Raw genomic sequence first — 12,569 nt, 5'->3', positions numbered from 1 at the left:
AAGATTAGTGCAGTGAATCCAATTTAGAAAATCACTTTTACATAGGCCAAGGTTAATGAAACCACTTAAGTACGTTAAAGAGAATTCACTTAGTCAATCCAGGCTTGTTGGAGAAACTATTAATAATCAGCTGGAACTGCTGAGTCAAAATTATGAATGAGATGGAAACACTAAGCACACTATGTGCTCCCATTGCTTGTATCCTATTTGGGACTGTGCAATCACAAATTATGCATAGCTCTGAAATACTACATACTCTGACCAATATGCATTGCAACATTTTGCTGGGGAGTCACAACACATTGTGTCATACAAGCATACACCTTTCAGTGCTAAGCATGAACTGAACAGGATAGGAAAACGTTGGATTACCATTCGCTGTTAAAAGCCAACTTCCATCTGAAAACATTTGTGAACAGTTTGATTTCTCTCAATAAGTACATTTTATTTGCTTTGCTAAGAGGTCAGGCTAGACTTACTTCAGTTGTCAGTTACATAAGAAAAACAACTTTAAAACAGATACCTTTACACACTTACCATTTTCCTTATTTTTCACATATGCATTAATTTATTTCATAAATTATCTAATGAAGAAAGAGAAACAATACTGTTTTCTTATACAGCTAGCAAGCATGAGCATTACAGGCATTATAAAGGGGTTCTTTTTGCTGTTGTTTTTAGGCCAAAATAAGTCATGATTAATTTATATAAGAGGACACCTGAGAACACTGTTCACAGTGCATGGGCAACTAACACACACAGATTATTTGCAGAAATAAAACACTGTGATTTTTTTTCACTCTGCTTTCCAACTCTAATATGCCGTACTCTTCGTTAGCATTCCTCACATGAAAAGACAAGAGGTATACTTCCAGGATAATAAAAGCATTCTGTATGGAAAAAAGTTTGATCTTTATTGTATCTATAACCAGTAATTACCATGCCATTATATTTATACCAACAGTCAAGAACCTCACCAGCATAAACAGGCACACCTCTTTCAGCAACAGAGTTGTAATCACATACGCTGGCAGTTATCTTCAGCCAAAATGCACAGAGACAGTTAAATATGAAGAATGTATTAAGTTATTGTCCAGATCTTTAGCTAGTTCATCATACAACACTTCACTGAAGTTAATAATGCTATGCCATCTGATAACACATCATGTTATTCACAACCTAATTAAATTGTACATGGAAAGTTAACAGAAAGAGGTAACCAACCAATGCAATACAAACAATGCAAAACTCAGTGTGGCAAGCTTAAGCTAGCTCTGTTAAAGAAGACATCACTAATGGTGGAAAGAACACTTCTGGAAAGCTCTCAGTGTCAATAAAGACATCCTTTTTACTATTGATTAAGCAAGGCAACCATCAGGGCACATAAAAACACGTATTAACTCACCTTTTCCTGGAGCAAGCACTGATGTTCTAGCATTTCATGGAAAGACGTTACAAAACAGACTAACATGAAATGTCCTTCTGTGTGAGTCATATCAGAAAGAACAATAAGCAAATGGTAGCCAGGCAAAGAAAGAAAGAAACTGCAATGCTTGAGGTGGAAGACAGCATGCAACTTTTAAGCAGCAAATAAATTGAGGAGCAATCCCTCTCACCTTACACAATGTTTTAGCCTGGCCCACTCTATTAAATTGTATTTTAACTTCAGGATGAAGCTTGGTTAATGACAAAAGTAGCTCTTCTTTTTATAATCTATTATCTTATATAAATAATCTCCCTTAAGCAGAGTATCTCAAACATCAAAAACTGGGGTATCTCCACTTTAGGTACTTCCTAAGAGAAGACAGGCAGGCTGGAATTCACCTTAAATACTTTAGGAGCTCTGTAATACATCCCAGGTGATCACTTAGGAAGCCTTAGGCTTCTTCCAGCTAACAGAAATGGGCACTGCAAGGTGCAAATCACTTCATGTACGACAGGCACCTGCTTTGGGATGAAATGATGACAATTCCTTGGTGTGACAACATGTGCAGGCAGTTAGAATTTCAGGCAGCAGCTCAGAAAACTCACTATCAGCAAAGTAGAATCTACATATTTAGACACTGTTAAAGTACAAATTTTCAGTCCGAACTCCCTATTATGTCTTCAGTTCGTAGGTTTTGTTTTCTTCTTGCCCATGAATTTCTCTACCTTATCCTCTATTCAAAATAAAGCCGCTCTCCCTAGCACTATAACTTTCCAGCTCTGACCAGACTGAAATGGTGTTTATCAAAAAAAGAGTACTTAGGCTGTCATCAGATCTTACCTCTGGAAGGGAAGACTCACAACACACTAAGAAAGACAGTTTGCCTGCAATGTTCTTGGGCAAAACTCTTCAGCATCGCTGCAACAAAAACCCATCAAACACATCCCCAGAAGTACACTGCTGAAGATAACAAGTGCTGCTGTTTCCTGTAAAGAACAGATGAGAGCAATAACACTTTATCAAAGCTTCAAGATGTGAAATGAACACAAATATTCATTTAAGTTACATCTTGCATTTGCAAACTATAAGGAGCCAGGACATAGACTCAAGAGCTGGCATGTGATTATCCACACTGTTTAACTAGCAACAAGCTTCCCGACATGGGCTTTTCCCTCTTAACCTAGCATTTTCTCACACAACACAAAGGAATGGTTCAGGAGGTAACACGGAAAAAGGACAGTTCCCTCTAAGCAGTACAGATAAGGCCACTTCTCTGGAAGGAAGTGAATTTAGCCATATGGATGGATGCCCCCAGGGGCAAAGACTGGGTGCTGGACTGTTTTCTTTACTAGTGCTAAAGTAGCCATAAAGACCGGATGGGACATTGTGGGCATCTTTAAGTATAAGATCAAGATTGTATCTGCAAGACTCACCATACTAAGACTGTGATGTTTCGAATACTAATGAATACATTCATGCACAAGAGTAATTTTCTCAAATTAATTAGAATTACTCCTATGTATAAAAGTATGCCAGCGTAGGTGTTTGTAGAAGAGGTTTTGGAATGTCAGTCATCATGTATCCATCAGTTAAAGTACACTCATAAATGCTTTTGCGTGGAAGATTGTATTAACCTTAATATAAAATACATGTTTTCTGGGTCTGATGACTCAGGAAGAACTTGCAAGTCTATACCTCAACCCATTAATCTTATATAAATAAACTTTCCCCTTGTGAAAGGGAGTCCTGTAGCATTAATAAATAGGGATCTTTCTCAACCATAATCAGATTCTGTAAGAATCATTTAGAAACATTTAGATTAATTATTTGTTGCGAATTATTCACTTACCTCTGTCTCTTCAATCAAGAAGCATGGCTCTATTTCTTTCGGCAATATGAGCTAGTATAATAGAATACAGAGTTTCCACATTTAACTCTCATATCCAACACCATTTAATTAAAGTTGCAACTGTGAATAGTCATGAGTCTGGCCAAAATTTTGAAGGTTTGAATTCAGGCCCACTGGAGCGAAAGCCCCACCTATTCAGTTTGCCTCTGCAGTTTACACCCAACTTTGTCAAGGGGCCAACCTTTAATGATAGTGCATTTAAAGGCCAAAGTGGGGGTAAGAGGGTACAGGGTGTACTACTTCACACCCCGCCTTCAAAATAAACTCTGTCCAAGTCACCAAGAGTTACTTACAGAGAATTGCTGGGTATTTAAAGTAGCATGCTGGGAGGGCATTTTTGCCACAACACTTTGATAACTCTTAAAAGTTTTAACGTATGTTGGGCTTTGCTAAGTTTCTTGGCATTGACCCCATCTCAACTGGAGAAAGTAGAATGGACTGTCTTCCAAGCCCTTATGGCACAAATAAATCCAGTTATAAATAAGGACTCTCGTAAGCAATCAGTAAATATCACCATAGTCTGATCTATCAGGGTCAAGTGCCAGAGCTTACACTTCTCTGATATGCATGCTGAAGTCTGAAAATTTTTGAAATATTATTCCACCTTCTTGAAAATCCCTCTGTGCATCACTCACACTCTGTTTCTCTTTCAGAATCTCCTATTCTTCACAGTTGCTGGAGATTTTCATTAAGGTGAAAAAAAATAAAAGGAAAGGTTTTGTACAGAAATTGCAATTAGAAAAAGATAATGCCAATGCATAGTAGCCCCTTTCATGAATTACACACTGATGTTTGCTCTTCACTTTTGCATTTTTTTTAATATTTTTTATTCAATAAAAAAAAAAACAACTCCTCAACCACCCCTAGCCATGAAAGACAGGAAAAGCATATTCCAAGAGAGAAAATACAGATGAAAGACAATTGCTTCCAAAAGCACCATGGGAAATGAAAACCCAGAGAACTCCCTAGCCTGAGGAAAGCTGTAGAGGTGAGCAGTCCAAAATTCCACCAGCAGAAGCAGCCAAATCAGAGATCTTTGGGCATCCTGGAAATTTTCTACAGTCTGAGTGGAACTGCTCTGCAACGTGCTCTCCATTGGAACTATCTACTCTTAACCTTCTCCACATCTCCATCTCTTCATCTCAGCTTTGCTCCAGCCCCCTTTTCCTCTGCTTCCTTTACCCTGCTTGCTCCCCTTCCCCACAGGCTTCCCTTTCATTTTTTTCACAGTAACAATAAAAAAGTTCTGAAATGTCATTTTCATCATGAAAAGATGTGCAAAACCCCCAACGTTTTTAAAAGGCAGAATGATCCATGTAAAAGGAAACCCAAACAAGCAGCTGTGTGTCATAGCACCAACTACGAGCCCCAGAGAAGTCAAGATACTGTTTGTGCTGCCCTCCCTACGTGCACGCGTACTTACTCCCTTCTCATGGTCCTGACTGACCTACAGGTAAGTAGCCATTGCATTAAAGCAGATTCAGAGTTGTTTAGTAAGGCCCAGTCTTAATCAAACAAATCAGGGCTACTGACAGATTTACAGGGCAGAAGGTACTGGGTGTGACGCAGGAGAAAATCACTAACAGACATTAAACTGGCTCAAGTCTGTGGACTATGTTTTACTTACCAGTCTTGGGCTAACACCCAGGACTTTTCTTTCCTTGCAAAGGTATGATGTCAGGCACATGGCAGTTCTTGAGATTCTGTATAAGCCAGCATTGCCAGAGGCTCTGTGCAGGTGTGGTTAACAGTTATTTAATGATTCTTCACAATTGCATGTATCTGTCTGAACATAAATACAGTTTGATCATAATCTTTCTTTTCACACCATGAATTTGCCCTAGTGTTTCTACCCGCGCAGGTTCTCAAATGCCTGATCGTAGTTATTACAGACCTGAGATTCACTGGATCGTTTCAAACCATTCACAAGCACTTTGCTGTCCTGTTGGCTTGGTGAGGTGGAGAGACTGAAGGCAGTATATTTTGCATAAATACTGCAGTTCTTCACTTAAATTCTGTAAGTTTGGCTCCCTGATGACTCACAGGACTCTCCTCCCTTCCCCATGTTTACACACTGATGACAAGTACTGTTAAGTTACTAAAGGCAAAATTATCAAAAAAACAGAACACTGGCAATTCCTGGGAAAAGCTCTGTCTTTCTCCTTTCCCCAGCAGTTGAACGAGCCTTTATTCAGCATAAATATTAGTACAGTTCAATTAGTTAAAATAATTTTGACTGATAGTTCAACTGTTTCTTTTCCAAAAGGTAATAGTTTTCCTAATTAGTCACTTGCTTTGATAAGGCACTGACTTTTACTCTAATCTAAATTAACAAGACTTTATCTACCTGCATCATTTAAACACACCCTACTTGCAAATCTGGTATGACTAAAAACCAAGACAAGTGTTTGGTTTCATTTTACATTTGCTTCAAAGTGCCCCACTTGGAGGTTAATTATTAATCTACTCTAGTATATGTAAAGGTTCAGGGAAACGACGAGGTTAGTAGACAGTGCAGTAGTTGAGGAATTAGTAAACCCCTGTCCTGTTCCCAGCTTAGATCATGTAAGTTTGGCCAAGACATTTAAAACCTGTGAACTTTTACTTACAGAACAGAAATAGCAACAACCCTCTGCACAAAGCACTTTGACACCTTTAGGGAAGAAACTTCACATGTGTGAGGCAACACTGTGTTTGCCCACACCTTCAAGAGACTGAAACTCAGCTAATCCCTTAAGAACTCACCTAGGAACTGGAGATCACATGCTCAACCCATGCAACTCAACAAAACTAATGATTTTGTCAGATCTGCAGCCACTGAAGAACCAGCTCCTCAAGCTTTTACTGCATTTCTCCACCATCTGAAAAGTGGTGAATACGTTTTCTGATTTCTGGACCACCGTTTGGAGGTTACAAATCCCTGCCCCCCACCACCCTGTATAATAATAATACTTACTGTAATAAATGTACCCTTGGTGTGACTACGCTACCTTGTCCCAGGAGTAAGCAAGCAGCAGCGTGGACCAGATTTTCAAAGACACCAACACTGTTCTGCAGCTGTCCAGGGGGCTAGAGGGTTAGATTAAAACGACTCAACAGATGACAATTCAGATCCTGAAGCAGGGAAGGAAAATGGCAAACAGCAAATGGAGGACAGAGCATGCACAAGACCGACAAAATTAGGGAGCATTAGTGCCAAATCCTGTCTGCCAGAGGAAGGCCTGGCCATCAGCAGGCTGCTCCTGGATTATATTATAATGCAGTTGACTTGGTCTTGGGGGAAAAGAAAAATCAAGACATTTTTTACACCATTATTTATTTACAAATTTGGCTAATGCTTATATAAATCATGGGGTTCCATCCCAGAAATAGCTTTTTGAAAACAAACAAACAAACAAACAAAAACAACCCAAAAAAAACTAACCCAGAAGTAAGAATGTTGAATACTTATTGCTGTTCAACTGGGATATTATTGGCAAGGTGATTCATTTGTTAATCCACAGCGCTATAAATAGTACTTTAACTTAGTTGAATGGAAACATACTCTTCATATCTCTAGTAACTTGTTTACCCATGTAAACTACATGTGTTTTTGAGTTTGCTTAGGTGTATTCCAGGAAGGGCTAGCAAAGTTCAATGACTCCACCACGCATGCAAAGCCCTTCAGCTCTTGGTTAATTTTGCTGTGCTTCTCTTACAAAGTTGTTCACTCTGCTCCATCAATGCACGGACTTGAAAGCAATAAGAGGCTATTGTAACAGCTCAGACGGTGTTTCCTCATATCATGGGCCAGTGATAGCAAGCCTCTGGCATCAATACCAAGTTTGGCGCCAACAGATATTTGGTCTGGTACCAGCAATAACAAGCTATGATGGTTTCTTTTTAAGTTTGTTTGGCACCAGTAGCAAGAAACATTCACTATTCCTGGCAGAAAGCCACAGAATTTCACCAAATGGCTTCTGCATCATAACTTCATAACAAACATAACACAGCGTTAACTTCTAATTGCGGCGCTGCCTGTCTCTTAGCAAGCGATTCCGTCCTGACAATTACATACAGACTTATCAATACCTGTGCTGCCTTCCAATACCAGTTTCTTTCTTACTGTAAGCATAATGTCCTCAAAAAGATCCACAAACCTGTAAGCCCACCACCATTTGGATTTTCTCTTCACTTTCTTGGTGCAGTTAAATGAAACCAGGCAATCAGCTATGAGAAAAGCCTATGGGGACAGTTACAAAATTAAGTCATCACAAAATATGTTGTAAATACTGTGTTGACTTAACCTCCCTCCTCACCCGGCATGCTTTTATGTCATGTACTTTCACAGACTGCAGACCTGCAATATATTCCACAGAGGTTTACCTTACACTGGTGTAGAGCCCCATTTAAGCCCCTGAGGCTTAATGTAACACTAGTAAAAAGAGAGAATTAGCTATAAATTATCTGAGTCTTAGGACAGAGCACTCTCCATTTTGACAGCTCCTTGTTAAATGGTACCAACGCCTCTGATGAGGCCTCGTGGTGGATACCTCAGTGGACACAGCACAGAACAAGGGCTCTGAAAAGTTCAGTTCTACAGACAGGGTTGCAACCGATGTGCCAGATGATTTCCAGCAGGACTCCCCTTCACTCCTCTTTGCCTGTAAAATAGGAGAGCTCTGAGATCTCTGAGTGGAGAGGATGGTATAAGAACCAGGAATTATTTCTCTGGTACTAAGCATTAGTAACAACAGCAATAATGCCATCCTCTTCACAGGAGAAAGTCTGTCCCTGCCCATTCTGTCACAACCCAGTACGCTGGAGAAAATAAATTTTCTTAGATGTATACTTTTTTATGGGACATGAAGTAGGCACAGAGAGGAAGTGATACTAAGCTCTCGGCATGAGAAAATTTCATTCTGAGCAACAGCTTCCAAGAAAACAAAGACTACATGAAACAAAGTTGAAGTGGAACTCCCCATTGTAAATATAGCACTTAGTACCTGCCAAAGACATGAGAAAATCTCTGCCCACAGGGAATGGCTGTCCTTGTAAAAAAGTGCCTATCTGTGGAGTTCCCAGTGTGGGAATTCACGCAGACATGCATTCTGCTTCAGTGATCAAACTCTTCCTCTCAAGGTCTAAATGAATTTCCACCAACCTCCTTTCTTACAGCTCCATCGCTAGCTGGATTTCCTTCAACTGTAAAAATATACATAGTGCAATTAGCCAACCTTCACAGACTCTGTAGTTCATTTATGCATGCTAGGCACATCTCCTGCTGTGAGCAGCCCATCCAAAGAGAACTCTTTGAACTGGTCTATTATTGTTCATGTAGTGTATTGCATTGTCCAGTTTCATCATTCCTGGCAAGGCAGCACAGTCCTGCAGCTTGCTACAGGAGGAGAAGAAGAGATGATGAAGTACTTTGTCCAGCTGGTGTGCCAGACATCTCAGATGTACAAATAAGCTTGCCTACCAGCAGCTATAGGACCTTCCCAGTCACCACAGAGAGACTTCTATTGACCACTTGTGCTTACACAATCTTATCTGGAAACCTTCTCTAACCTAGTTAGCAGTCTGGAGGGACAGACGGTAGAAAAGATGGGAAGAAAGGATTGGGTGGAAAATCAAAAGATTTTAAAAAGAAAAGCAAGACCATAGTGTGACACACCTTTGCACAATGTTTGCTGAAATATAAAACCAAATCATCGTTTTAAAATAACATGGAGACAATACAACTGGAACAACCAAAAATATACTCGCAATCACCAGACAGTGTAGCATTTTGCTACATTTAGTAAGGAATAACTTTAGAATTCATAGCTTGAGCAAACCACAAAGCACTACGCTGCCCTACCTCCAAATTCCCATTGGCACGCTCTTACTATTTCTGGATTAAATGAGTCAAATACTACAGAAAATGGGAAGCAAAGTTGAGTGTGTGATTTTCAAGCAACCATTCGCATTTCTCCCCTTTGTCTTTGACGAGGACCTGTTTTGGGTAGGAAAAGAGGGGGTCATACATCAAAAAAAGTCCTGCTATGCAGCTCTGAAGAGGAAGAGACATTTCATTTTAGAACAAAGAATCAGATTTTTTTTTACATTGCTTCGCGAGAAGTTTTTGGAGGTTTTTCTTGGGGTGATGGGGGTGGAGTGTTTGGCTTTGCTATAATACAGCACATCAAAGTGCTTTTGATGTGAAGTTTACTTAACAGAATCAGTTTTTCCGATGATTGTGTTAATCTTTATAAACCTGAAGGCGATACTGTGCCTTTTAAAAAACTATAGCAGGAAAAGACTTGAGGTTACATATACTCTCAGTGGTGAGAGACGGGAGTACTTGAACTATTTCGCCACTTCTTACAAGTTTGCTCGTTGTTTCATGGGCAGCAATAGCAACGGGCCTCACACCACTCTCACTCGGGCCGGGAAGGCTCTGTTTAAACCGTCCGCAGCCCTTCACGTAAGCACCTTCCCCTGATTCCTCAGGTAAGAGCCACCACAGATTTCAAGAGCCGGTTTACCACGGGCGCTCGCTCAGAGGCAGCAAAGGGGCCTTGAGCAGCAACAAGTATCAGCGCTGGTTGGTCTTCAAAAGGCTCCCTGCTCCCAGCCATTAATAGCCATCTCTGTAATTGTATGATTTTAAGCACAAGCTTCTGTCCCCTTTTAAATCTTGCAAAACCAGCTTTGCCATCCACTCCTAGTCTTGAAGTATGGCTGTGAAAAAGCTTCTGTTATGTCTGATGTGTTTACCTACAGCATTTGAATGACTTTTTAAGTTCTTTGAATAAAGATAAGAGACAATGTGTACATTTTCCACACAAATAGTGGAACGGTAATAAAATAAACATCAAAGGTAAGCTAGCAAATCATCGCTACTTCACTGCTATTTACAACAAAAGCAGGAAGAGGAAAAAACCTACCCTCACCGTTGGCATCATCTTAGAAAATACAAGTTTTGGAAGGAATGGTAGCTTTTTCCCATACCCTTAAACACAAACATTGGCACCTACAGCTAATGCAACGCTTTACTGAAAGATCTCCGTTTACATTACATGGAGACAACAACAACAAGGAACCAAGAGAGGTCTCCCTCCTCTTATTTTTGTCTTTCTGAATTGCCAGCTTTTCTGAACTGGTACAGCTATAGTGACAACAGGAAGACATCAAACCTATTATTACTAAAGTTAGCATGAGAACAACCAGAAGGACAGAAGAACATCTCATTGCTCAGTATTTACTATTTAAGTTTCAGGCAAACTGAAGAAAGGGCAAAGCTTTGCAACAAAATGCAGTTGTGTATGGGAATGTATATTCTATTCAAGAGAGATCAAGGCAGAAAGCAGTGCTGTTTGTTTCTTCTGTTAGTCTTTTAAACCTGCCTTTTTTCATGTTCCTCTCCAACACTCCTTAAGAGCCAGACCACAACAGCACAGTCCTAACCAGAGTGACTCTGCACTAAGTATTTATTCTAAAATAAGGTCCAATTTAGAAAGACTGCTTTTGAAAAATATGGAGCAACCCAACTCTTTCTCCAGGACACAAAATTCAAAGTGTACATATGAGAAATAATATATAAGCATGACACTAGATTTCTGCTGATGTTTTTGTTCTGTTATTGTTTTGCAGACGCTAGTGCTACTGCTGTACGAAGTCAAATGGTGTTTTGCAATTGACTTTGAACAGCGAGCAGGATAGGACTGAACAAGGAGTTTTCAGAGAAGCTACTGCCACACAGCTCTCTTTGTTGGGTTGTTCTGTCTAGCAGACTGTTGAAAGAGTCAAAACCTCTGAAGGAGGGTAAGAGGCTGACAACTTCAACCTAAAAACAAACCCAAAAATTAAAATTAATTTTTCTAGAAAGTGTTTAGGCAAAATTACAGAATACTTGTTGTCCTAGGTTTTATGGAAAATGTATAGACCCACAATGTGAGAGAACAAAAAAAAAAAAAAAAGTTAAAACAAAGTCATTGTTTTAAAAAAAGAAAGCCAAAACCACAATAGAAGATTTTATTGGAGAGCAACAGTTGTAACAGAGAGGTTACAAACGCACCATCCGGAAGGGATCACGCAACGCTACTGTATGTACATTAACACACTTAAAAGTAAGGTTAAAGTTTAGACTAATTCTCTCGTAGCAAAAGCCCATAGCCTTGCCTACCTGTTCACATCTTACCCCTGCACCAGGTGTGGTTATGACAGAAGGGGAGGGGGGCCCGGGCTGAACCGACTTTGTCAGGCTACATAAATCATTAGGAATTCACAACTGCGAAGCCGTGTATTATTTTCCAGCAGGTTGTTGAGCTGTCACATTACAACTTGTTGCAGTACACGGCGCTATTAAAATAAATCACGGCACGTAACAGGTTCTGCTCTGCCACCTACAAGCCAGTGTGCATTTTACACCTGGGAGGCGGGCCCGGCTCTGCGACGTCGCGCCGAGCTGCGGCTCCATTCGAAATACCCGGGAAGAGGAGGGACCAGGCGGGAGAAAATACAAACAAGTTTCGTAAAATAACTTTCCAACAAGACCTCGCTGTCATCTCAGCTAATTACGGCCCTGATACGGCTTATTAGCGCATACCCACCTTTGCTACCTTGCTTCTCCACCCACCACCCTTTCAGATCTTCGTCCTGGCTCCGCCTCTCGCCGGCGTTATAATGGGCTGGTCTGAAAGTGGTGGAGAGACACAGAACCACAGGGGAAGAGAGAGATAATGACAATAACACTAATAACCCTAATAACCCGGCTGCTGCCCGCGCCGCAGCGAGGAGCCAGCCCGGCGCCCCGGCGCTGACGGGGGCCGGAGCCCCAGAGCCAGGAGTAACCCCGACGGCCGGCAAGAGCTTCTCCCCGCGCCGGGGCAGCGCCGAACGGTAACAGCGGCCCCGAGGAGGACCGGGCTCGGGGGGGCGCGGAGCGCAGCCGGCACCGGCAGCCGCCCGCTCGCACCAGCTCCGCGGGGGCCTCCTCGCCCCTCTCCTCCGGCCCCATGGAGCTGCGGGAGTGAAGAGCCAGGACAGAAAGGAGGGCGGAGAGCAAGCGAGCGTCCCGGCGGGGGGAGCAGGAGGTGGAAGCCGGAGGAAGCGCCCCGTCCGCCGCCGAGGGCGGCAGGGCACCGCCGCCCGTCCGCAGCGCCCAGCGGCCGGGAAGGGGCCAAGGGCCAGCGGTCAGCCCCCCGCCAGCGACTCCCGGGGCGGCCGCCCAAGGCCAGCCCGCCGCCCAGCGCCGCCCGCCCTGCCTGC

The 12,569-nt window shown here is 41.8% G+C and overlaps 1 long non-coding RNA gene across 1 annotated transcript; it reads right to left on the bottom strand.

Moving 5' to 3' along the window:
* Positions 1-2,111: 2,111 nt before the first annotated feature.
* LOC130146752 (uncharacterized) lies at positions 2,112-5,867 on the bottom strand. The gene is made up of 3 exons (XR_008820996.1): positions 4,963-5,867; positions 3,276-3,326; positions 2,112-2,412 (listed from the first exon to the last, which is right to left on the bottom strand). It is a non-coding gene; the product is annotated as an uncharacterized LOC130146752 (long non-coding RNA).
* Positions 5,868-12,569: the final 6,702 nt, after the last annotated feature.

Source organism: Falco biarmicus, chromosome 3 (assembly GCF_023638135.1).
Source record: "Falco biarmicus isolate bFalBia1 chromosome 3, bFalBia1.pri, whole genome shotgun sequence".
Lineage (NCBI taxonomy): Eukaryota > Metazoa > Chordata > Aves > Falconiformes > Falconidae > Falco > Falco biarmicus.
Note: the sequence above shows the minus strand (reverse complement) of the source record. Positions and strands in the feature narration are given on the sequence as shown.